We start from the raw sequence: 26,869 nt of genomic DNA on the forward strand, positions 1-26,869 counted from the left end.
AAAATGACATGAAGAGTTGAGAAGGTTCTCAAAATTGGATGTTCATCTAAATCACCTGGGGCGATCTTGTCAAAGTGCATAGTTTAGTAGGTCTGGGGTGGGGCTTGAGAATTTGCGTTTCTAACATGCTCTCAGGTGATATCTATACTGGTGAATCACGGAGCACTCTAAAGATAATAAAAATTCTTCATGGATTAAAGCATTGGCTCAACTCAGTAGCAAAGCTGTACTAATTTTACTCCCAAATAGTCACTCAGTTCTATATGTAGCAATCACACACATCTTATCTTAGGCTTTTTGCCTTTCTACTTTGTGATTCAGATATCACCATTAATTTTTCCCCTCTATAAGTGATCTTGTATATGATTAAATATAAATTAGTTGCTAGGAGCAACAGTAAATGAAACTGTACAGTGGGAATAGCTAGAGTATTTAGATCTTAGGTAGTCAACTGAGAGGAATAGAAAAGTGAATTATTAGCTAGCTTTATTCCTATTTATCATATAACTTTTAAGAATAACAGGATATCAGTTAAGTGCTAGATATCATCTTCCTTCACATTAAATGTGTTAATTGACACTGCATTGCTTAATCAATCTTGCTATAAACTAATTAAATAACTGCAGATTTCTTTTAGGTGAAAGAAGAATTGGTTCCCAACTGATAGCAATGAATGTGAGCTCTAAAATTTCCTACTCTGGGTAATAAACTTCTGTTTCATGTCCTATCGTGTGGGACCAGGAGGCTATAAAAGACAAAACACAGACATAAGAGAATGTTGCACATTTGGTTACTAGTTCCAGGACCAAAATGATTGAATATAAAGTAGATCTTACTATCTAGAAAATAGCAACGACAATAATAATAGTGGAAGATGTAAAATTTAAAATTACAATGGATCAAACATATGGATAGATATATCAGTGGTGAAACACAAGGTCGTAGATGTCACTGGGATCTAAAATTCATATGTGGCTTTTGAATATCCATTTATGTATGAGGAATTTAAGGAAGACAATTTGGGTAGAAATTCAAGTGACTTATCTTCAAAATGCATTAACTGGCAAGAACGTGAGAGAGAGAGAGAGAGAGCTCACATACGAGTGTGTTTTATTTTTAATAGAATGGCTATTTGGAAAGTCAAAGATGAAGTCGCTGATGAAGTTCACTGTGAGGCCAACACCCCTTGCTCTCACGCCAATCTTCAAAGTCACCTCTTGGTACTGCCATTAGCAGGAAATGTACAAAGAAGTCATTTCCCAGTATATATAAAAAATGTGCTATGGTCTACAAAGCACCACCCAAATTACAATTTGCATTTTTCAATATTAGAATTGGAAGAAAAGAAAGCATAAATGAAAGTGAATGCAGTCAGAATCCGTGCTGAACCCATTTTTATAGAATTGCAAGTGAAGTTTTAAGCATCCATAAGAATGTAATTATGCTTCCATTGCTTAATGTATGGACTCAAATTCGGACTTAATTATTCTGCAACTAAATTTATGTCATTTATGTAGTAAATCTTGGCAATTGCTCTCACAACTGTCATTGGAAATGTAATTAACTTGGGTTAGATAAGTTTTTACAGTGAAAACTAAATGCAGTGTAATACCAAGGCATTATTTAAAAGGCAAAGGCCAAATATATCTTCTTTCTAAAGTTTCTTGTTTGTTTGCAATTTCTTTTCCTCAGTCTAAATGCTGATTTTTTTTTTCAGCTTCACATTTCTGTCTGTTAATTGGAAGCTTCCCTATTTCTTTTCTTTCTTTCTTTTTTTTTTTGATACGGAGTCTCGCTCTGTCAACAGGGTGGAGTGCAGTGGTGCGATCTCGGCTCACTGAAACCTCTGCCTCCTGGGTTTAAGCAATTCTCTTGCCTCAGCCTCCCTAGTAGCTGGGACTACAGGCGCGTGCCACCATGCCCAGCTAATTTTTTGTATTTTTGGTAGAGATGGTGTTTCACCATGTTTTTCTTTTTAAGGGAAAGTGTTCTATTCTTTGTATTACATCTTTTACTAAGAATACAGCTTATTTTTTAGCGAGGCTTTTCTGTATACAATAAAGCTGATTGTTTTCAGAGCCAATTTTTCTTTGTTTTACCCTAGTTAAGAATTGTATTGCTTTCTTTCTTTCTTTTTTTTTTTTTTTTAACTAAGGCTTCCCTAGGAAAACAAATTCTACTGGACCTAGAAACTACATTTTTATCAGTTGTTAAGAAATGATATTAATTCTATAATGACTACTTAAATAATAGTTAAGGAAAAGATATAAAATAAAAAAGATTTCTAGACACTATACTTACTGTATCAGTTCTTTTTCACACTGCTATGAAGAACTGCCTGAGACTGGGTAATTTATAAAGAAAAGAGGTTTAATTGACTCACAGTTCCACATGGCTGGGGAGGCCTCAGGAAACTAATAATCATGGCAGAAGGGGAAGTGGCCTTATATAACACAGTGGCAGATGAGAGAGAAGTGCACCAAGGGGAAGAGCCCCACACTTACCAGACAACTAGGTCTCATGAAAATTCGCTAACATGAGGATAGCATGGGGGAAACGGCCCCCATGATCCAATCACCTCCCATCAGGTCCCTCCTCTTGATACCTGGAGATTACAATTCAGATGACAATTCATGATGAGATTTGGGTGGGGACACAGAGCCAAACCATATCACCCACTGTTTATTTTAAGTTTATTGATAATATATTTAATCAATAAATGTCTTCGTCTACTTGGGCTATTATAACAAAAAAACATAGACTGAGTGGCTTAACAACACATTTATTGCTTGCAGTTCTGAAGGCTGGAAGACCAAGGTCAAGGTGACTGCAGGATATGTTTCATTCTGTGGTGTGTTCTCATGACTTGTAGGTAACCACCGTCTCACTTTGTGCTCACATGACCTCTTCCTTGAGCACACACTGAGAGAGACAGAAATCTCTCTCTCACCCTCCCACTTTTAATAAAACCACTAATTCCATCACAAGGGCCCCACCTTTATGATCTTATCCAAACCTAATTAAATCCCAAAGGACTTATCTCCAAATATTATAAACATATAAATTTTTTGGGGGGGTGATACAATTTCATCTTTAGTGGAAAATAATTTTCTTCCCACAGGTTTGACATTTGGATAAATCATAATATCACAATGTGAAAGTCATCAGAATCAATATGGCGTCACTTGTGTCAAACACTAAAAAAAAAAAAATAACTAAAAAAGCCAGGAGGCTTAAAAGGGAGAACCCTTAGGCACACTTGCATATGATAATTATTACAAAGACTCTCTAACAGGCTTCTACATAGACATACCTGTGACAAGAACTTTTGTCAAGAACTTTTCGAACTGAAGTTATGTCAATCCCAAAGACAACCAGCTGGTGTACAATAACATTTGCCTGGCATAGTGTCCCCACAGATGAATTGGCTTCAACTCCTGTGATAAACTCCTGCAACCAATCATCTTTTTTTTTTAAAACAAACTATGTGTATTTTTCTTTTTTGCCTTTAAAAGCTTCCCCTTTCCTCAGCCTCTCTGGATGTGCCTGACATTATTTGGCTGTGTCCCCACCCACATCTCATCTTGAATTGTAACTCCCACAATTCCCATGTGTCATGGGAGGAACCTGGTGGGAGGTGATTAAATTATGCAGGTGGGTCTTTCTTGCACTGTTCTCATGATAGTGAATGATTCTCATGAGATCTGGTGGTTTTAAAGAGGAGTTTCCCTGCACAATCTGTCTTCTCTTGTCTGCCGTCATGTGAGACAAGGCTTTCACCTTCTGCCATGACTGCGAGGCTTCCCCAGCCGCATGAAACCATAAGTCCAATAAATCTCTTTCTTTTTTTTAAATTGACCAGTCTCAGATATGTCTTTATCAGCAGCATGAAAACGGACTAAAACAGTAAATTGGTACTGGGAGTGGGACACTGCTAAAAAGTTACCTGAACATGTGGAAGTGACTTTGGAACTAGGTAACAGGCAGAGGTTGAAAAAGTTTGGAGGGCTCAGAAGAAGACCAAAAAATGTGGGAAAGTTTGGGACTTCCTAGAGACTTGTTGAACAGCTTTGACAAAAATGGTGATAGTGATATGAACAATAAGGTCCGGTCTGAGCTGGTCTTAAATGGAAATGAGGAACTTGTTGGGAACTGGAACAAAGGTGACTCTTGTTATGTTTTAGCAAAGAGACTGGCAGCATTTTGCCCCATGCCCTAGAGATCTGTGGAACCTTGAACTTGAGAGAGATGATTTAGGGAATCTTGTGGAAGAAATTTCTAAGCAGTAAAGCATTGAAGGGGTGACTTGGGTATTGTTAAAGGTGTTCAGGTTCAAAAGGGAAACAGAGCATAAAATTTGGAAAATGTGCAGCCTGACAATGCAATACAAAAGAAAATCCTGTTTTCTGAAGAGAAATTCAAGCCAGCTGCAGAAGTTTACATAAGTAACAGGGAGCCCAACGTTAATCACCAAGACAATGGGGAAAATGTCTCCAGGGAATGTCAGAGACTTTTGTGGCAGCCCCTCCCATCACAGACCTGGATACTTAGGAGGAAAAAGTGGTTTCCTGGGCTGGGCCTTGGGTCTCTGTGCTGTGTGCAGCCTAGGAACTTGGTGCCCTGTGTCCCAGCTGCTCCATCTATTGCTGAAAGGGGCCAGTGTAGAACTTGGGTCATGGCTTCAGAGGGTGGAAACCTTTGAAGCTTTGGCAGCTTCCACGTGATGTTGAGCCTGAGAGGGCACAGAAGTCAAGAATTGAGGTTTGGGAATCTCATCCCAGATTTCGGAGGATATACAGAAATGCCTGGATATCCAGGCAGAATTTTACTGTAGGAGTGGAATCCTCATGGAGAACCTCTGCTAGGATAGTGCAGAGGCAAATGTGGGGTTGGAGCCCCCACACAAAGTCCCTACTGGGCCACCATCTAGTGGAGCTGTGAGAAGAGGACAACCACCCCTGCAGACCCCAGGATGGTAGATCCATTGACAGCTTGCAGCATGTGTGCACCCGGAATAACTGAAGACACTCAATGCCAGCCCATGAAGGCAGCTGGGAGGGAGGCTGTACCCTGCAAAGCCACAGGGGCAGAGCTGACCAATACCATTGAAACCCACCTCTTGCATCAGTGTGTTCTGGATGTGAGACATGGAGTCAAAGGAGATCATTTTGGAGCTTTAAGATTTGACTACCCTGCTGGATTTTTGACTTGCATGGGGTCTTTAGCCCCTTTGTTTTGGCCAATTTCTCCTATTTGGAATAGCTGTACATACCAAATGCCTGTACCCCCATTGCATCTAAGAAGTAACTAACTTGCTTTTGATTTTACAGGTTCATAGGCAGAAGGGATTTGCCTTGCCTCAGATAAGAGGTTGAACTGTGGAATTTTAAGTTAATGTCTAAATGAGTTAAGATTTTACAGAACTGTTGGGAAGGCATGATTAGTTTTGAAATGTGAAAGCATGAGATTTGGGAGGGCCCAATAGTGGAATAACATGGTTTGGATGTGTCCCCACCCAAATCTCATGCTGAATTATAACTTCCACAAATCCCATGTATCATGGGAGGAATCCAGTGGGAGGTGACTGAATTATGGGGACGGGTCTTTCCTGCAGTGTTCTCATTATAGTGAATAAATCTCACAAGATCTGATGGGTTTGAAAAGGGGAGTTTCCTTGCACAAGCTCTTTTCTCTTGTCTATTGCCATATGAGATGCATCTTTCACCTTCTACCACGATTTTGAAGCTTCCCCAGCCATGTGGAACTGCAAGTCCAATAAACCTCTTTCTTTTTTAAATTGCCTAGTCTCAGGTATTTCTTTATCAGCAGCATGAAAATGGACTAATACAATGCCAAAGGTCCCCATAACCTGCATATCCTGGGTTTGCAAAACCCTTGCATATCCCCAAATAAACTTAAGATCATTGGAGCATCTATCCTTGTTTGTTACTTAGGTTGACAACAACAAAATTATATAAAGTAATATTTGGTTACCGTAAGTTAAATTTTCTTTTTCTTTTTCAGTTGGAGAGTGATATTTCACCTTTTAAGATGATAAAATTTCATATGACTAATTTTTTGGAAGTTTGGGGTTTATCTCTGCATTTTTCCACTCACTTTTCATATACTTAGGATTATACTAACATAAATTTCTTACATTAACCTCCCATTTAATTATTATTTGTTGTGTTAGGCTTTTTGCCATATAATATCTCGTATGTATACATGAAGACAAATAAAAGGAAACCACATACATAAAAATAAATTCTGGGTGGATTGTAGACAAAATATGACATATAAAACAATAAAGCTTTTAGAAAATAACACAGGCAAATATATTATGACCCTGGAGTACATATACATTTGACAGAATTTCAACAAATCAGCTAAAAAGCCAATAAGCTGCAAAAAAGAAATATTCAAATGGCTAATAAACATAAAAATGTTCTCAAAATCATTTTTCATAGAAGAAATAAAAATCAAAATCACAATTAGATATATCACTGTACAGCAAATAAGATAGCTAAATTGAAAGGTCTGATAATGCTAAGTTGGCAGATGTATAGAACAACTGAAATTCTCATACATTACTGGTATGAGTGTAAATTGGTCCTAATAACTTTGGGCAACTTTTTGCTGGTATATACTGAAACTTTGTATTTTTATTTTCACAACTATATTGTATATATACCTTATGATCCAGAAATTTTACATATAAAACTATGCCTAGAGAAATGCATAATATTTTCACAAAAAGTTAGATCATGATTGCTCATAATAACACTCTGCAATAACTAAACACTGAAAAAACCCCTGAAACGTTTATCTCTATTAGGATGTATAAATCGTGGTACATCCAAGCAGTAGAGAAGCCTACATAGCAATAACTAGAATACTTCTACAAACTATTGAGAAAAACAATATAAATGACTATTTCAAACATAAGGTTGAGGGAAAGAAGCTGTATATACCTTTGAATTTCATTTACAAAGAGTTCAAATACATACAGACAAAGCCCCATTATGGTGTTAAAATCAGCAGAGTGTTACCTTCAGGGTGGTGGGTAGGAATAGTGAGACCATAAGAAAGGACTTAGAGGTCTTCTGGTTTATATTCAATATTAAACAAAAGCCTTCTAAAGATGACAGATGGATAGATAAACAACCAACATACACAACAATTAAATGTATATGACACTTCTCAATTTACAAATTAGTTCTATAGGTATTAAGTAACTGAATACACAGCACAGTATTTGATCTGCCAACACATGTGATAGTTAAGAAGGATGACACACATGTTAAATCTGCGTTCAAATTTTAAGGTGTTTCCTAACCACTCATTAATCAATAAATGTTTATTTAGTTATCGCTGTAATTAAACTTTGTAAAGGACAATGGTTATATAATGATGAGAAAGGGAGATATGGCTCTACACTGGGAAAGCTGATATTCTAATAGAGAAGGAAGACAAAACAGGTTTGTAATACCATTAATTAAGGGCTATGCTATAAATGCGAGAACACTCCCTCACTATCCGTGTGATTTTTGATAAATTACTTAGAGTTCCTGATCTTCAATCTTTCCATCTGTAAAATAGGACTATTAATACTTACCTCATATTATAGATTATAGGTGTTAATCAAAAACATATGTGAAAATTTCCATGCGCTATCTAATCCTAATGGAGTTCCATTTCCTTTTTCCCAAATACAAAGAATCTCTTATCTATGTGTTTCTCATGTTTCATGCTAGCCTGAAAGATTCTTACAGACAAAGGTTAATTTAACTTTTATTGAAAATTGAGTGCACATCTCTTGGACTGGAACTTTCTTACAACAGGTGTGAAGCTTTCTCCTTCAAATGGGAATGTGACATATTTCTTGAGACTCCAAGGTTGACAAGGGCCGACTGCCAACCTTTGCTATTTCTTTCCGCTGATGGATACTCTTTTCCTTTTGTACTTGCATCTCTTTAGAAAAATTACCGTTTGTGAGTTTCATGCAACTGAAAAGAGGCAAAACAACTGGAATTTATAAAAACACCTCTGTAATAGATGATAAAGTAAATGGTACTCTCCGGTGTTATGGTGACATTTCTGTGTAAATTTAGAAGTGCTCAGGAATCTAAAGTTAAATAAACATAATCAAGCTAAAATTAATTTTTCTTCCAATGAGTCAGAGACTATGGCTCTTAACAGGATGCTTTTAAAATATTTTTGCATTGTATTTTTGTTTTCACAGCTATATTAGATCTCCAATACCATCATCTCAAACAGCTTTGAGAATGGCCAAATGAAGTGCAGCTTTATGAGTAATCGACTTTATAAATGGTTTTTTAAAATTTTTGCTTCAAAACAGAATTGCATTCTTGGTTGAATATCTGAAAAAAATTAAAAGAAAAAGTCTTTAACATTATATTTTTATGAAGTCATTGTATGCTTTTCTTCTTGTAAGCACAGAAGTACTGGCTGTAGAAAATATAAAGACTGATTTGCCTGATCCATGAAATGGAAAAATTAGACACAAATGCAAATTTCTTGTCAGTGCTGACCTTCCTAGTTGCTTTTTTTAGGTGTGTGAACAGTAAAGATGTGAAAACAAATTATCTGACCAAACCTGAAGCCTTTTAAAGCAGGTGTGATTGTGGGTGCAGCCTGGAGACTTTGAGCACATGGACACTTAGAAATGTCTTTATTTTGATTTCACTCTTTATGTGACTTGAATAGATTTAACATTCAAAATTAAATTCATTTTGGAATTTAAAGACAACATCATATTGTTTTCTACTCACTGGTTACTGCTGATGAGAAAGCAGAAGCAGATATTAACCCACTTCTTGCTCTTGTATAAATAACTTGTCCTCTCCTAACTTTGGAAAGCTTAAGGATGTTTTCCTCTATGGTAGTCTATACTTTTATTAATGTTCTATAACTTATACTTCTTTTTGAAAATGCATCCTGCTCAGCACCTGAGGACCTTTTCAACATGTAGATGTGTTTCTTCAATTATGAAAAAAAGGTCTTCTATATTTATTTATTTTTTTAGAGATAGGGTCAAACTCTGTCACCCAGACTGGAAGAATGCAGTGTCAAGATCATAGCTCACTAGAGCCTCAAACTCTTGGGTTCCAGTGATTCTCCAGACTCAGCCTTCTGAGTAGCTGAAAATACAGGTGTGCACCACCACACCTGTCTAATTTTTGTATTCTTTGTAAAGACAGGGTCTCGCTATGTTGCCCAGGCTGGTCTTGAACCCCTGGCTTCAAGCGATCCTCTTGCCTCAACCTCCCAATGTGCTGGGATTACAGGTGTGAGCCGTGGTGTCCAGTAATCTTCCATTATTTCTTTGGTTGTTTATCTCCCCTCCATTTCCTCTGTTTTCTCTTCTTAAAATTGTATTGAATGGAAATTGGTCTTCTGTATCCCAGGCTTTTGTGTCATGTTATCTTTCTCTTTGTCTTTTTTCTCTATGTCCTGATTTTTTCTTACCTCTTCATTTTTAACTTTACCAGTGAAATATATTTAGCCCTGTTTGCTCCTTTTTCATACCAACCTGTTTCATGGATGTAGCATCTTTAAAAATCTCTGTTGGAATATAAATAAAACATAGGCAAACGTTTTATTTTCACTGAGGCAAGCCATTCAGTTTGTATTTTTTTAAGCAAATTCATCCTTTCTATTTGTGATGTTGTGTTTTAGAAACTCAACTGTCTGTTAATACTTAGTTAACTATTTATATTTATCATTGAAGACCTAAGTTGATTTCATAGAGAAGGGTTCTCTCCTCTATATCATGAGGCAAGACTTTAGGTTTCTTGAGTGGAGAGTAGGAAGGCAGCCTTCCCATCAAATGTAAGACAAGGATAGACCTAAGGAACCCTACTCTGCAACTGTGACCTTATCCCCTCTAGACAGATAGTTCAATATTTAAAAATACATGTTGCTATGGTTTGGATATATCCCCCTAAAAACACATGTTGAACACTTAATTCCCTATGCAGCAGTACTGATGGGTGGGTCCTGCTCTCATGAATGGACTAATGTCCTTATCATAGGAGTGAGTGCCTGATAAAGTGAATTCATCTCCCCACCCCAACTCTCTCACATGCTGTTGCCCTTCTGTCTTCTGCCATGGGATGATACAGCAAGAAGACCTTGCCAGATGCAGGCCCGTTGACCTTGGACTTCTTAGTCTTCAGAGCTGTAGGAAATAAACTTCTGTTCTTTATAAATTACCCAATTTTATGTATTCTGTTATAGCAACAAAATTGGACTAAGACACATATTGAATATCTTTTTCTTGGGGTGAGACTTTTAGCCATGGCAATATAGTCTAGTGAATCCTTTCTGCAAAATATAAGTATGAAACTGAATAAAATTATGAAAAATAACCATTTCAGTGTTCTGAAGATTGACTTGGGCAAACAACAAATTCAAAATTGTTTATTCATGAAAAGCTGCTAGAACTTAGATTAAAAACCAAGGGAATCTATAGCCTAAGTTTTGCTGCCATTGGTTCAGTTTTTACTTGGAGCAGAGAATAAAAACTCATGCTCAATGGCATTGTACAAAAAAGCAGCAAGCTCAGTAGAAAACAAATAGGGTCAATGCATAGCTCTGTTAACCTGAGGTTGCAGACCTTCTTAAGGTGAGAAGCAAATCAGACAGAAATTTAACAGTGATTCAGGAGCTGAGAAATACAGAAGGGCTAGATAAGTTGTCCATACCCTTGTGGTTGATGGGAAACTGCAGGCAAAATCAGGGAAGATGTGAAGACTCACATTACCTGGTTTGCAGACCTATTATAAAACCACTGTAATACTGTGGTATTGGAGAAAGCATAGATACATAGACCAATGAAACACAATAGGGAGCCCAGAGATTGACCCAAACACACATAGTGCATTGATTTTCAACAAAGGTGCAAATAAATTTTAATAAATAAATTATAGTATTTTCAACAAATGGTGCTGCAACAACTGGATATCCATATGCAAAATCACAAACCTTTATCTGTAAATCACACCCTATGAAATTAATGCAAAATGAAATATGAATCTAAATATGAGATCTACCACTACAGAATGTCTAGAAGGAGACATAGGAGAAAATGTTTCTGACCTTCGGTTAGGCAGTAATTTGTAGGACATGAAAAGCACATTTTCTGAAAGAAAATTTGGTAGGTATGACTTCTTCACTGTGATTGCTAATGTTAGGGGTCAACTTGTCTGAATTAAGGAATACTTAGAGAGTTAGCAAAGCATTATTTTTAGTTTTGGACTTCAACTGAGCCACACTGCTGACATTCCAGGGTCCCCAGCTTATAGGAAGTTATCAAGGGACTTCTCAGCCTCCATAATCATGTGAGTCAATTCCCTTAACAAATCTTCTCTTATCTATCTATCTATCTATCTATCTACCTACCTACCTACCTACCTATCTATCGATATGGTTTGGCTCTGTGTCTCCACCCAAATCTCATCTCCAATTGTAATCCCTGTGTGTCGTGGAAGAGATCTGGGGGGAGGTGACTGCATCATGGAAGCAGGTTTCCTTTTTTCTGTTCTTGTGATAGTGAATGAGTTCTCATAAGATATGGTTGTTTGATAAGTGTCTGATGCTTCCCTCTTCTTGCTCACTCTCTCCTTCCACTATGTAAGACATGCCAGGCTTCCTCTTGGCCTTCCACCATAATTGTGAGTTTCCTGAGGCCTCCCCAGCCACGCAGAACTGCGAGTCAATTAAACCTCCTGTCTTTATAAATTACCCAATCTCAGGTAGTATCTTTATAGCAGTGTGAAAATGGATTACTAAACTAATCTTATTGGTTCTGACTCTCTGGAGAACTCTGACTAATAAGTCACCAAAATTAAAACATTTTATCTTCAAAAGATTCTATTAAGAAAAATTAAAAGATAAGCTACAGATGGGAGAGAGTATTTGAACATTATATATCTGAAAAATAATTTGTATTTGGAATATGTAAAGAACTCTTACAACTCAGTAATAGTAAGACAAATGACTCAGTTAAAATTGGGTAATATATGTGAATATATACTTCACAAAAGATTATGTAAAGCTTAAAGATACATGAATTGTTAATAAGCACATAAAAAGATGCTCATTATTAGTAATTGGAGCAATACAAATTAAAACTAAAATGTGAATCATCAATGTACTCTCTGCAGTGGATATGAAGATGTCTTTTGAAAGATTGTAAACATCATGTTTCGGTGTCTATTTGAAAAAATTGGAACTCTTATACATTGCTGCTGGGAATATAAGATGTACAATCAGTTTGGATAACATCTTGGCAGTTTTTAGAAAAGTTAAATATGTATTTACCATAAAATGCAACAATTCAACTTGTAGATATCTACCTAGAAAAAATGAAAACATGTTCTCACAGACTAGTACACAAGTGTTCCTAGCAGTATTATTAATAATAGATTTAAACTGGAAACAACCTGAGTGTCTGTCAATGAATTGAGAAAATGTGGTATATTTATACAATGGGATACTATTCAGCAATTAAAGGAAATTAAATACCCATGCATGCTATATTATGAATGAATTTTAAAATGTTATGCTAATGAAAGAAGCTGAACATTACGAACCACATATTCTATGATTTAAGTTATGAAAAACAGCTAGACAAAGTAGACCTATAAAGACAATAGGCATTATCAGTGATTGCCTGGAGTTGAGAGAAGAAGTAGAAGTTGAAACCAGGCTCAAGGAAATTTTAGGGAATGATGGCAACATTTTAAGACTGAATTTTGCTGATGGTTGCACAACTGTGTACATTTATTGAAAGAGGACTCCTTATATTGGGTGAAATTTATGTCATGTAAACTATACGCTAATAAAGCTCTTATAAGAAGAAAAAAAAATATTTTTCTGCTCCAACCTAGAGAAAAGACATGTATTGCTTATTTTTTTTTTTTAAATGTAGGGCTAGGGTATGGGGTAATAACACTGAGGAAATTTTGCTGGACACCATTTCCAATCAATCAGTAAATTGGTGTGAAAACATGCTAGTCAATGTATTAATACACCAATTTTTCACTTAGTAGAACACAACCAACATGTCAACCTTTTCACCTGATGACAGCAAATTCTAACAGTAGAGAAATAATGGAAGAAAATGGCCTAAAATGGTATGTCATTGAAAGATATATATGTACATGAGGAGGAAGGAGCACATAGTTTGGCAAAGAGAATGTTGATATTCCTGATTTCTGGTTCATGTCACTAAGCCAGCATTTGATCATGATAGTGAGATGTGCTTGTGGATACCTAGTCTTAAATCTTAAATGATTTCCTACCAGAACCACAAATTATCTTTTATTAGAATTTTTTGACCAATTCTTTTTGGTTGAATTATCTTTATAGTAACATCTGCTTTCACATTCTTCTGGAACAAAAGTTTCAGACTCCCGAAATGGTGCATGACTCTGCATAAACTGCCTGTTTGTCCCCCAAATTTGGCCCAATTGTTTCTGTGCTTAAGACACATTTTAGAACTTACTTCTGATTTCTCTTTTCATGAACTCTTCTTATCACTGCTGTACTCTTACATGCAACAGTTTCAGGGATAATTATATAATATTTTATTTGCAGAATAATAGTTCTTTCAAAATTATACTTACACAGCAATACAGCTTGTGCCTCCACAAAATCCTATACTATAGAAATTCTATAATTGTGCCTGTAACATAGATGGTGATTATCAGCAGGTAAGTTATTCATTATTTATCTATATTCACATTTTGAAGAATAGAGATGTCAATTCCATTGGAAGAAAGACTCCTTTGATTTTGAAACAGGAAAATCTCTCTCCTCAGGGTCCTTTTGATTAATTTATTTCTCACATTCACTCCCTATGGGTTGCTGACCATGTTTCCTTCACAAAAATAAACTATGTGTTAAGGTCTCTTTGTTATAAGAGATAAAATTGATTATTTCATTATTACCCTGATTTGCTGGTTTAAAATATTATAGCCTAGTGAATTGCTGTTATCTTATTAATTATGAATTAATTTAATTTGTGGAGGTTGAAAGCATTCACTGGTTTTCTTTAATTAATTGTTTTTACATGTGTTGCTAGAGGAGTCTTTTATAAGAATGACGTGGTCTAATGACACAGCCTTTCCTTTTTGGATACCAAGCCCTATATTAGGTGAGGGCCATAAATAATGTGAATCACATCTTGATTTATTTGCCACTCACATGTCCTGATACTTGATCCGTTAGTTGATTCATCACAAAGAACAAGTCAAAGGGAGTTTCTTGAGATCTGCCTATGGGAGGTTTATGTGAAATGCTCTGTGTCTTTGGTAGACTCTGACCTCTAAGTTAGTCCTGTTAGTCTGACTTACTACAGCCTCTTTTGTGATGATATCCTGGCTCTATCTTGTACCAGGTGCTTATAATCTGTATGATCTTAGACAAGTTACTTCAACTTCGAGGCTTCAGTTTGTTCATCCCTAAATTAGGGAAACTAATTACAATTATTTAAAAGAGTTGGTGTTTTCATCTGTTCGTGCTGCTATAAAAAATACTAGAGACTGGATAATTTATGAATTAAAATATATTATTCACAGTTAGGGAGGCTAGGAAGTCCAAGATCAAGGCTCAGGAAGGTTAAATGTCTCATGAGGGATTGGTCTCTGCTTCCAAGATTTCACCATGAGGGCTGTGTCCTCTGGAGGGGACAAATGCTGTATCCTCACATGAAAGAGGGGATGGAAAGGCAAAAAGGGGCTAGCCGGTTCCTTCTAGCCCTTTTATTCGGTTGCTAATCCATATTAAAGGAGCCCTCATGACTGAATCACCTTCTGAAGGCCCTACCTTTTAACATGATCACATTGGCAATTAAGTTTCAGCATATGAAATTTTGGGGGCATTCACACCATAGCAGTTGGCGATGGGATTGAATAAAATCACGAAGTGAATAAAGCAGTAACTGAATCATAGTTAAATGCTCACAAGAGGTTAGTTGCGTTATTATTGTTCTTGTTTTTATGGTTATCTATCAACCATTTTAGAACCCCCTTTCACACCCTTCACTTCCCTTCCTCTTTCTTTGTTTCATTTTTCTGTGAGTCTGGGATTCTTGAATATTCTTTTCCCTGGATCTAAAAACACTAAAGATGAATTCGTAATAATTTAATTGTTACAAAACTGCATTTTACATTTATGATGTTTACATAGGCTTTTTAAAATGCGAAAGGGTTTTTTTTTTCATTTCCTTGACTATTTCATGATTCAGATTCCATGTCAACATGCCTAAAAATTAATAGGTTGGTAAAATTTTTTATTCATGTATTAAGCAACTTTTTTTTTTTTTTGAGACCGAGTCTTGCTCTGTCACCCAGGCTGGAGTGCGGTGGCAGGATCTCAGCTCACTGCAAACTCTGCCTTTCGGGTTCAAGTGATTCTCCTGCCTCAGCCTCCCGAGTAGCTGGGATTACAGGCACCCACCATCATGCCTGGCTAATTTTTATATTTTTTTAGTAGAGATGGGGTTTCACCATGTTGACCAGGTTGGTCTTGAACTCCTGACCTCAGGTGATCCGCTTGCCTCGGCCTCCCAAAGTGCTGGGATTACAGGCATGAGCCACAGTGCCCTGTGCATGAAGCATCTTTGAAAGTATGTTTTGCAAATATTATCCTTACATTTTTATGCTGTGTATATGTAGTCCTATGTTGCATAATTTCAAAAGACCTTCTTGACTATATGTTACTTCTATTCATGTATCCGCGTACTTAACAAATAATTCTAGAGCATCTGCCCTGTGTTGAGCATTCTTCTAATTACTGATGTATAGCTTAAAATTGGCCACTAGATTTAAAATAAAGGCCACTGGTAATCTTGATAGCTGATAGCCTGATTGGAATATAATTAAGAGGGAACTGGAATATAATTAAGAGGGAACAGGAGTAGAAAAATTGAAGAAATCAAGTATAGATAATTCTTTTCTGGAGTTTTTCTGAGAAGAAGAATAAAATAAATTGGGAAGTAAATGAAAGAAACTTTAGTTAGAGGAGGGTATTATTATTTTTTAGATGGGAAAATGATGGTTTGCATATATGCTAATGAAAATAGTCCACTAAGGTAGGGAAAAGTTGTGCTATAGGAAAGAGATGGAGCAGTTGCTGGAGCAGGATCCTGAGTAAGTAGAGGAGACAGAGCCTGTACCCAAAAGGAAGGCTGGCCTATGATAGGTTTTTGCTAGGATGAGAGAGTCATTCTTAATGAGAAAGAGGAAAAGTCAAATACTGGTCACCAGTGTTCATTATTGGCTAAATTGTGCTTAGTCACACTTCCCTCTAACAGATGGGGCTGTCACAAAACTGCTTTCCACATAATAAATACTTAATATCAGCTCTAATTTATAGTTTCTTCTCCCCTTACAAGGTCCTACTTTCTGTTACCCAGGACTCACCACTATCTTTGCATTTAGCACAAAGTCTTACAATTATGTTTGTACACCTATCTCTGCCATTAGATTGGCAGCACCTTCGGGCTTATAGCGCCTGTCATCTGCAAGATCAAGAGTAGAATTCTCAATCCAATATTTTTCTCCAGCCAGTGAGAAGCTGTTTCCAATTTCTTCGGTGAAATCAATGGTTGTTTTACCATTTTCTGCTTCCAGTTCATCCTAATTATTCCCTTTTTGTGTAAAGTTAACCCACAAAATACATGTAGCATCTTCAGGATATGTATGTGTGTATGTGTGTGTATGTGTGTATGTTTGTGAATTCATGTATGTTTGTGGGTATGTAAACATTTTTAATTAGAAATGCTTCTGAAGGAGTGTACGTACACTAATTTGTCAGAAACTGCATGATGATCGGCATTCAACGTTTCACTTTTGAGGGCAGGCATTGAGTTGGATTCCTGTGCACATCTGACTTATCTAGGGAGGAGGTACTGATCCTTCTGTAGGATTTGGTGGAAGAATGTCTCAAGGACGGGCACACACTAAGAGAGAAGGCTGCTCTTTCCCCTTTAGTTACGGTAAAAGGGAAGTTTTAATTGCTTTAATTAATGCCTTGGGTTTCTTTGAAATTCGCTTGCTCCTCTGCACAGTCATGATAACATCTCAGCCTCTATGTGAATCAGTTTCAGGAGCACTGAGGGACATTTACTTAATTTACATGAAATATCCTTTGATTTCTCCTTATGTAAAAGCTGCTTATCATGGTTACCACCTTGGCTTTGCCAGTTGCTATGAACTAATTTCTCATTCCTCTTATCAGAGTGATGTTTTAATAAATAAAACTTCTGAAGAACCCTTTTTGTTTTGGGGTAGGGTAAAGGGTAGAATCATAGGGCGAAATGCACAAAGTAACTCTCACTCACTGTAGACTTCTGGTGAGCTGTGAGATTTCTCATTTCCTAGATGATCCTAGATTGGATCTGAAATGAGAAACAGTAGGGTAAAAGATAGATTTGAAATAAAATGTCTACAGATAATAGTATGACATTAATGTTAATTTCCTTGAAAACTATACTCTGGTTATGTTGTTAACACTTGGAGAAATCTGGAGGAAAACATAATGCAATGCTTTACGCTACTTGTGTAGCTGTTTTGTAAGCCTGAAATTTTTCTAAAATAAATTTTTTTAAAAAAAATTTCCCCTTACTAGAGCTATTTAAATTTATCCAGGCTGGGCACAGTGGCTCATACTTGTAATCTCAGCACTTTGGGAGGCTGAGGTGGGCTGATCATTTGAGGTCAGGAGTTTGAGACCAGCCTGGCCAACATGGTGAAAACTCATCTCTACTGCAAATACACAAATTAGCTGGGCCTGGTGATGTACTCCTGTAGTCCCAGCTACTCAGGAGGCTGAGGCAGGAGAATTGCTTGAACTCAGGAGGGAGAGGTTGCAGTGAGTCAAGATTGTACCACTGCACTCCAACCTGGGTGACAGAGTGAGACTCCATCTAAATAAAAAAAAAAAAGGAAAAAAAAAAAAGAAAAAAAATTCATCCAACTCTGAAACATGAGTGTCTCAAGACAGCTAAGACTAATCCTACATACTCTTGGTGACAATACAAAAATAAAAGAGGCTACAGTTTGAGGGAAATGGTAAGTCTATTAGAAATGGCAGATTTAAGAGCAAAGTAATTGGAATTGCTAGAAATAGTGACCTTAAGGAAGTCCTTGAAAATACTCAGAGAAATTGACAAAGTAATAATTATGGTCACATTTGACATGCTGTCATGTGACAGAGGGATTTGATTTTTCTCTATAAACTTAATGGGTTAATTAGGGTCAATGGTTAGAAAATGTAAAATATAAGACTCGGGTTATGTAGAAGAAATTTCTGACAACTAGATTTATCCAAAACTGAAATGGACCTTATAACACAGGTTTATTGCTATTTCTTGAGAGTAAAACCAGAGACCAAGTGACCTTTGGGTTTTAATATTGCAGAAAGGGGATCCTGAATTGGGTAGGAAGCAACAAAGAAACGAGCTTTTTCAACTCTGATTGTCTATGATTTTGTGTCTTGATAAATGAGTGATGCTCCAAACTGTTTAATTTACTGTATTAATGCTGTTGCTAGCACTAATATTGTGTATTATTACTACTACTAACACTAATTAATACTGCAAATTAATATCAACTCTACTGGCACTGGCACTAATATCATGTGTGTGTCTATTTGTGTGTGCATGTGTGTGTGTGTTTTCTCCCTAAGGTATAGCGTGTTTGAAAAGTTTGCCATAAGATGATAATTTTTATGGATTATATATGTGGATAATATTAGATGCTGCACAGTACCTATTAAATGTGATTTATTTGTCTGTAGAACAGTAGCCTGGACTGCTCTAAATATATCTACAGGGTGCAGGTTTGAAATTAATGTGCTAGAGTACTTTAACGTAGGGAGCATGCTGGCTGGGTTTGCTGATGTTTGGTACAGCCAAAGGCTCTTACCTTGATGGATGGTTGTTTCCTTCTTGATCAATGCATGAATCATCTCTACTAGGTCAACAAAGAGAGAAAACAGTAGGTGGTCCTGCCTACTGCTGGATTAAGTTCAAAGCCTAGAGAGAACTTTGCATTTGTAGGGCAGATACAAGAAAGTGTGTTTATTTGAATCCTTGGCACATTACCCTTTTTCAAGTTCATGTTGCTCATGCTGGATGAAAAAGGCCCAGCATTCTCAGTTTCTTTCCTCATTGGAGTGGCTTAGATGAGATCACGAAAAACATCCTTAGATGTATGTCTGGGTTTTCTGCAAGAAATAACATTGATTTATAAAAGAATCATATTATCAGGTTGTAACTATTAGATCAAAGCAAACTCTTGAAAACATCTCCATGTAGTTGATTATCAATTTTCTTTAGGAAATCAAATAATATCCAAGTTTCTAATGCAATACTGCAAATGACCAGTCTTGTTTCAATCTCTAGGATGAAGGAAGCAAATTTTCTATTCTGTGGAAGAGGCACAAATGCTATCCTAACATCCCCTATATTACAGGTGGACCATGAAAAGACAGTTTGAGAGATAAGTGTGGTTACTAAAAGGCTTTAGGGATTCAGATATTAGTTTTAAGACATTGTTAGAAATATCTGGATGAAGTAAAAACAAAAAGAAATCCTATAGTATAAATTGTTACTGACTAAAATTCAGCAAACCAAAATATAGGTAATAGAATGAAGAAAAGAGGCCTATTCATAGAAACAACTGGTTATACTTAAAATGAGACTTGGAATCAGGTAGACTTTGTTGGAATTCAGACTCTTTTGCTTATCAATTTTGTAATCTTGGAGAAATGGCTTGTTTTTCCCGAGTCATGATTTTTTTTGGTTAATTTGCAAAGTACATCAGTATTATCTATTTCAATGGTCTGTTATGAGAAATAGAATAGATAATCTTGGGTACCTAGCATACTATATAGTACAAAATAGGCACTCATTAAATTGTTAAAAACAAATTGTGTCTGCTAAACACTAGTCTCAATTAAGAGAAGAGCTATGTAGGTAGCTATTGCTCTTGATAGTTCATGAATCTAGCACTGTGTCTTGGCTGTAGTAACTAATCACTAAGCATCTATGTACTAAATTACTTCAATAATTTTTATTCCTATTTTCTCGGGAGTATGAGTGCAGTGTGATAGTTGCTGGATATCATTGAAAGAAATGGAGGAGAGGCAAGGTGTGATCCTGTTGTGCCTTGGGTTTGGCTGCTTGCTCATTTCTGTTATTTCAAAGACTCTTTTCTTCTAAGAAAGGAATACATATCACATTGGAAATGCAAATGTAATCTTCCTTTTAGAACTGGAAAAATTCCTGTTCTGCATTTATAGCAAAACTCTGAAGCTTTTGCTGGAAGAGGAAGACTGGGGCATCAGTGGTCAGAAGATATCAGGAAGGATGAAATAGACAGACTTGTAAAAGTTACAACATTCTGGTTTCTTTCCTAAGTACAGTAATATCGATTGCTTGAAAATCCTTTGCAAGGTGATGGTAGAATCAAGTCCTTCTGGATCTATCTCCCTTAAACGTCAGATGAAGGCAGCTGTTTCTGGCATGACTGAAACTTCTTATTCCTTCAAGATTTAGAAATTGTCTCCATCTTTCACATTAATTAGAGAAGAGACAACATTACCTTTTCCCAGATGATTTTCAGTCCTTTCCTAGAAGCCTCTCAACCCTTCCATAAATAGCAACGTGTGTGTGTGTGTGTGTGTTCTGCAAACAAATGAGTTGCTTGAGCTCATTTTGTTTCCTTGGCAATCACATGAATTTTATCTTATGCATTAAAAAAAATCTTGAGAAGGATTCCATAAGTTTTCTCAAGTTGCCAAAGGGTTCCATGGCCCAAGAACAATTAGGGGGCACTGCCTTTCTCACTAGAAGCATGGAAGGATCCTTGGGTCTACTATAATGTACATTTGCAGACTATGGTAGATAGTGAATTAATGCTCAGCCTTCACTCATGCCTCCTCCTAATTTGCCTTTTATATGGCAAAAGGCTGGAATGCCATGAACATGAATTGCCCAGACTTCCAGGAGAACACTTGGAAGTCTTGAGTGTCATGTTATGCAGACCAATTGTGAAGAAAGAGAAACATTATTTTTAAAATTTCTGCTCTCAGGTCTCTGTAATTAAATTTCACTGAGGACAACTTTTAATTAAAAAAAAATGTACTAAACTTTTTTTTTTGCTTCCCTGCCATTTTTCCCCATTCTTTATTTTTTTTTCCTTCACAATCCACCTGAGATCCTTGAATCACTTCTGATCTTTTATTTCTTTGTGTAATGAAAAAAACAAATTTTATTTCACATTCGATAGAAAAGGTGATTCTGTATCAGTGCCCCCAAACCCTTCTCTGAACACTCCCTAAATACAGCTGACTGCTCTTTAATGTTAATGGCCATACAAAAATATATGGACAGACCATACCATTTAAAAGAAATGTTTCTCCAACCATGGTTGGCAACTCACTTCCAAGATAAAATTAAAAAAAAAAAAAAAGAAAGAAACAAAGGTTGCTGTCAGTGAACGTGTTGGAAACAGGGAACGAACAGGGACCTATTGTCTAGTGTTAACTCTACAGGTCTGTAGAGACTTAATTATCAGTGTGGCTACTTGGAAAGTCACACCTTATATAAAATGCTAATGAAACTACACAGTGGACGTAGTGGCAGGAGAATTCATTGAGATCATGCTGTACATCAGAAGCCATGGAATTTGAAGTCAGAAAAACTTGGCTTGAATTCCTAACTGTGTAACCTGTTAGGGGATATCTATGAGCCTCACTACTCTCTTGTAGAGAACAGGAATGCTTATATATAACAACCACCTCAGGCAGTAGTCCCAGTGGCCAAACTGAAAGATAAACGAAAACTCACATAGTGCCATGTGTGTGCCTCTTACTTGCCATAATTTGGAAAACAAGATCTGTCTTTGAAACTTACCTTCATCATTGGTTATCTGTATAAGTTAGGGAGACTCACTCACCCTTTGAGTTGTTAGTTTTTATTTTTTTGTTTTGTTTTGTGGAGGGAGGTACTAAGATGCAGAGGACTGAATGAGTCATCTTCCTCAGCTCATTAGACACTATTGTCATCGATGCATGCAAGGTTCTTCTTGTTATATTTACTGATTTCATTTTTATTTCCATTGTTCAGCCCCATTATTCTAGTTTTCAAAAGTTTTTTTTGTGTATTATTTTACTTATATCTGTTCTTGTAAAACATATTATTGATTTGTTTGCATATAACTTTAATTTACATGAATTATATTGTGCAATATATCTCACTTTTTAAAATATTTTCCACTCAGTATTATGTTTTAAAATATCTATCTGTGTTGTGCGTGTAGAAATCTACTTTTTATTCTGTTGTATGCCACCACCGTGTTTCATCTCTCCATTCCTCCAGTGATGAATGTCTGGATTCCCTCAGATTCCCTCACTGAACTGGCAGAAGTTAGAAAACTGGACATTCCCAAATGATAGGGATTTAGAATTCTGCTGGTGGGAGAATAGAAGAGCACACTCTGAAAAGTAGTGTGTGTGCATGCACCTGTGCACACATTTATCAGCAGAGAGATATAAGTATAGATAATGGGGAGTCTAGAGATATACACGTATGCATGCACACGCACATATCTTATGGGCTAGCAGATATTCTACCGGAAGTCTGGTTGACTTAGGTTCATGGTATTCCAGTCTTTGCAGGATAGATTCCAGTCTTTGCATGGTATTCCAGTCTTTGCAGGATAAAAATATTAAAACAGGCTGGGTGCAGTGGCTCATGCCTGTAATCCCAGCACTTTGGATCAGCAGAGGTCAGGAATTCGAGACCAGCCTGACCAACATGACGAAACCCCATCTCTGCTAAAAACACAAACATTAGCCAGGCATAGTGGCACGTACCTGTAATCCCAGCTACTGGGGAGGCTGAGATAAGAGAATCGCTTGAACCCAGGAGGCAGAGTTTGCAGTGAGCCGAGATGGCGCCACTGCATTCCAGCCTGGGTGACAGAGACAGATTTTGTCTCAAAAAAAAAAAAAAAAAGATTAAAACACATTGTTAAAATTATTGACATGTTTTTATTGATGCATTAAATAAAATCCAGTAGCATTCCTGATAGTTAATTGCTGTAATTTTGAAGGAGTTATATGAGTAAAGGCTATTTCAGGATATTTTCAACAACTGCAATGTGATAAGAAAATATCTGTGATTCAATTGGTGACACAGTCACAGTTATTGCTAATATCACTGTAATTTTCCATATTCATAACTGAGGGGAATGCTCTGAATTCCAGTTTTAAGCACAGTAAATGGTCTGAGCTATGGTCTTCTGGGACCACTCTTGACAACACTCATTTGCTTTCAGTCCACTGAGTGAGGGTCTCTTCCAGTTAGGAATTCACATTTAAGTTCAAAAAGATTCAGCATGCAAAAGTGCCAACATGCCTTCTTCTAACCCTAGAAGTTTGGATGTGGAGAAACACAAGACTGAGAGTAGCTGGTCACCAAGATCTGATTCATCAACATGTCATCCCAGTGGGGTGTTTGGTCTGTGCCACTGTTTCTCTTCAGCCTGTGGTGGCTGTCAATTCCTCAGGTGATGCTGTCACCAATGACTGTTTTTCTCCTGAGCATGTGTAGTGGGTGCAGGTTTGGCGAAAAGGCAACAGCAGAACTGAATATTCTTTAAACCCTCCTTCGTTTCTGACTGTGTCCATCTCTCCTCCAGACTACATCATAGCCCCTCCTGTCTTTGCACACATCTTCCAGAAGACTCTGCTAGAGTTTCTGATAGGCGTGCTGTTCATTGTTTAGATCCTTGTTCTCTCTTGCTTCAGGAGCTTCTCCAGTATGTATTAGGAGCAGAAGCAGCCAACTTTTGTGTGTGTTTGTGTGTATACTTACTATTACAGTTTGTTATAATAAGTGTACATTCTCTATAATGATGAACAACTACATAAAGAAGTACAGAGGACAAGATCTGGAAGGGTCTCAAGCCCAGGAGCCTCTGTCTTCATGGAGTCAGGGTGGCCCCTTTCCAAATCCCAGCTCAAAGTTGTGTTTGCCACACTGGAAGCTCCCCAGCTTGGTTATTTCTGAGTTTTTATCTCAAGCCTCATTGTATAGACATGCGTAGTTACTAGTTTGTCATCTTGGCAAAAGTTAGCAATTATAATAAACACCATCTTTATAGCATTATTTTAAGAATAAAATGAGATACTGCAATATGCTTAGCACAGCTGCTGGCCCATAGTAGGTACACATACTAAATTCTCTACATTTTAAAAACATGTAACAAGTCTAATATGTATCAGTATCCATCACTGACAAAAGGCACATGGCAGAGCTCGTTGCCGTGGGGCAGTGGCTCTCAACCTTGCCAGCATATTAGAATCACCCAAAAACTTGTAAAAGTTCAGATGCTCAGGCCACACTGTAGCCCAGTTAAATCAGAATCTGTCAGAGAGAGATCCAAGTATTTGCATTTTTAAAAGTTTCTGAGATGATTGCAATATGTGGTCAAAATTAAGAGTCCCTGAATGGGCTCTTTGACTTGAAAACTGTTCATTTTCCATTATAGCCCTGTAACTCCAGGTGGTCATTGAGAATAATATTCAAGTTTCCATATAAAGTCATCGAGCTTAACATTTTATAAGCACCCAATTATACTTAAACATGTATTTGTGATAAACAAGTATTTAAAGTGTTCAGAGGTGAAACGCACTTGAGGAGGAAAAGGAGAGAATATAACTATTTTAGGTAGCAGATAATTTTTTCAGTGGTCAGAGAACATATTCACTATCTGTGTAAATCCCTAAAATCAGTGAATTGAGCCCTTTGGAAAGGGATTTGTTGACTTGAACTTGATAGACAGAACCCAGTAATCTTACTGGAGATGATCATGTCATTCATTATTACAAAGTCTGTGTCTATAGTTGAGTCTGCAGGAGATTTTACATGGCGAAATTTGGGTTTCTGGCTTATATGACTCAGTAGTTCTTCTGGCTTTAAATGATTTGAAATAAATCAGATTTGGAAGACATTATCCAGAGTTATTATAAACTCTAGTGTTTTAAAGTTGCCTGCCAGCTCGAAGATATAACTTCGAAGTTACATCTGTACGTTTTTTTCATGGAGTGAGATGTGCGAAAGGGAGAAGGAATTGGCACAAAGGACTCTTCCTCAGGAAGAGAGAGCGTGCAGATGGTCCTGCCAGTGGGGGTGAGGAATTGGAAGCTAGGAAAGGGATCGTAGCTGAAGACAGATTATGAACTTCCCCTAGAAAATGTTTTCTGAAAAGAGTGAATGGAAGTTTATGTAGCTACACTGAATGAAAAGAAAGACAAAGATGAATACACACAAGATGTCACATCCAGCTTCTTAAGGCAATATTTTCAAACCCTTGAAACTATTATAGGCGAGCCAATGGAGATCTGGAATTTGGCAACCTAGTGCTGGTGTGATTCTTCTGTTTTCTTTAAGTTTGAATGGTGCCTTCCAATTGTCACTTGCCATAACACCGAGCCAGCAACTAACAGCAGATTGTCAGCACTCAAATACTAAAAAGAAGAGAGCAAGGAAGGAGAAAAACGACCCTGATGACCGCCCTGAAGAAAAACCATGAAGAGGGTAAAGCATGGCTGCAGTATCCTTCTCTCTTAAATAACATCAATATTGAAAGCATCACAGTAACGCATCTGCCAGCGTCTCTGAATCAGTGTGCAATTTGGAACGGACGCATTTTTTCTCCCCTATTCTGAATCAAATTTATCTCTTTCTCCTATTCTCTCTGACTGTACTCTGTTAAGTGACAGTTAATTTGACAAATGACTCCTTACTAATAGACTGAGTGTTAATGCATTCATTAAAAAATAATAACAAGCATTTATTGGATGCTTTTTATATGTCAAGAAGTGTATTAAAAGTGTTCACATATATTATCTCCAACCAAGTTAACATTTTCATTTTGAAAGGTATCTAATGATTGAATTCAAGAAAATGGCCAAAATGGCAGATCTTTGCACTCCTGTCAGGGGAGAGAAGATGCATTTATTGGCTGGAACACATGATAGAGCTCCACAAGTCACAGCTGGTGATCTATCATTATTTTACCTGTGGCAAGATATTTATTAGAAGACCTACAAAATATGAGTCAGATGCCCTAGATTATAGTATCTTTTATGAACTATAATCTTCAGCCATCAATTAAGTGCTGAGCTTTAGTTTCCTCATCAATAAAAGAAATATCATCAGTAGACCCTTATGGATAGTTGTAGAGATTAGATCTGATGATCTATTGGTAGTTTGAAATTATCCATATATATCTTAGTTATGCTGGCACTTGTTACTAACGAAGTTCAAGCCAGGTTTTAGAACTATAATCCCCAGGGCCAATTTTGTGGTTTCTATTCAGGATATCTATTCAGGACAATGTTTCAAAAGTCTTTAATCCATCAAGAACTTCATCTTAATTTAAGACAGTTACAATAAATTATTTGTCATGCTTATTATGTGTTACAATTTAGTTGATGAATTGATAATAACACCTTGAGGGAGATTATTTTTAATGAAGTACTATAATATTTTGTGGATTACTTTAATTTCTTGCTCAGTATGTGTATATTTCTAGGCCATGTGGGTTTCTGATAAATCTTAGTAAATGTTTAAATATATGGACATAACAATTTCCACTGAAGCCTAAAACCATATCAGTCAGTATCTCCTAAATTATAAATTGTGTTTGTGTTACCCAAGCACTTTTAAAAGCGATAAGTAAAATTGTTAATATGCTTTATTATGCCAGAACTTATACATTTATTCTGGTTTGGAAAAACATAGAGAGCAATAGTTTGGTGAAAC

This window comes from Papio anubis, chromosome 7 (genome assembly GCF_008728515.1).
Source record: "Papio anubis isolate 15944 chromosome 7, Panubis1.0, whole genome shotgun sequence".
Classification (NCBI taxonomy): Eukaryota; Metazoa; Chordata; class Mammalia; order Primates; family Cercopithecidae; genus Papio; species Papio anubis.